Source organism: Mobula birostris, chromosome 8 (genome assembly GCF_030028105.1).
Source record: "Mobula birostris isolate sMobBir1 chromosome 8, sMobBir1.hap1, whole genome shotgun sequence".
Lineage (NCBI taxonomy): Eukaryota > Metazoa > Chordata > Chondrichthyes > Myliobatiformes > Myliobatidae > Mobula > Mobula birostris.
The window spans coordinates 135,199,881-135,201,512 of NC_092377.1; positions in this window are offsets into that span (position 1 = coordinate 135,199,881).

A 1,632-nucleotide genomic window follows, 5' to 3' on the forward strand; every position below is an offset into this window, starting at 1 on the left:
CCAGATTCCTGCTTCAGCTGGTCCCATTTGCCAGTGTTTAGCCCAAATCCCGGGAAACCTTTCCCATCTATGTACCTGTCTTTTCAATGTTATTAATATGATGCCTCCCTCAACTATTTCCTCTGGCATTTCATTCCATGTACCAGAACAGAATCAGATTTATTATCGCTGGTTTATATGGTGTGAAACGTATTGTTTTGCAGCAGCAGTACAAATGCAAAAACAAAGTTACTATATATTATGTAAATAAATCAATAATGCAAAATAATAAGCAATAGCAAGGTGGTGTTTATGGACTGTTCACAAATCTGATGGCAGAGGGGAAGAAGCTGTTCCTGAACCATTTAATCTGAATCTTCAGGCTCCTGTACCCCCTCCCCAATGCTTATATATTATAATTCCTTTGTAATAAAGATCTACATGCAATTTGCCTTCTTGACTACTTGTTGCTTCAGCCTCCCAATTTATGAGATCCCTTTGAACTTCGCTCATTTTCAGTCTCTCCATTTAGAAAATAATCTGGCTTTTGATTCCACTTACTAGAGTGCATGAGCTCACACTTCCCCACGTTAAGCTGGCTTTGCCAGGTTTTCACCCAGTCGTTCAATCTAACTGTTGCAGAATCAGCGCAACACACCTTTCCACCTATTTTCCGATCATCGACCAACCTGGAAAGCATGCGTTTCATTCCCTCCTCCAGCTTGCTAAGGTAAATAGTAAACAATTGGAAGATTACTCCTATTTGTTACGTGTGCTTTGAAACATACAGAGAAACGTGTCGTTTGCATTGACGACCAACACAGTCCAAGGATGTGCTGGGGCAGCCCGCAAGTGTCACCGTGTTTCTGGTGCCAAAATAGCTTGCCGGCAACTTATTACCCTAACTAGTATGAAGTTGGAATGTCGGAACACCCAAAGGAAGCCCACCTATATATGCAAACTCCTTACAGATAGCAGTAGGTATGGAACCCCAAATCTGCTACGCTACTGTGTAATCTATGGGGTACTTGGTAGTTACATCCCTTCCAATCCAATCCAATCGGTTGTCTGTCGAAATCCGATGATGACGTCCACTCCTTTAACAGTGAGATCTTTGATGACTATACAGTCCTATCCTGGACCCACAAGCTCTATTGCAGGTGGGACATGTATATGTGGTAGTGGTGGCAACCATGACTGCATTTCTCCTGGCTCTCTTCTGCTGTCTTCTGGTTGTTCTTTCCATCTCCAGAATAAGAACCCCGTCCCTACGCAGCTGTCGCCAAGTGGTACGGACAGCAGCAACCTCCTCCAGGTCCTCGCTTCAGCCTAAAATGGACCCACTTATTCCAACTTTGTTTTCTATATGACAGCCATTTTTCAATCCATGCTAGTACACCTACTAGATTACCAGAGGTGTAGACGGAGAGGACAGCCAGCTGCTTTTCCCCAAGGAGGCAATGGTTAATACTTCCTTTTGAGGTGAGAGGAGGAAAATTTAGGTGAGATGTCAAGGGTTTTTTTTTAAACAGAGAGTGGTGGGTGCCTGGTTGTAAGAAACATGGAGGGAAAGACTAGATTGATCGTAGTGTAGGTTAAAAGGTCATCACAACATCGTGGCTAAAGGGTCTGTACTGTGCTGTACTGTTCTAT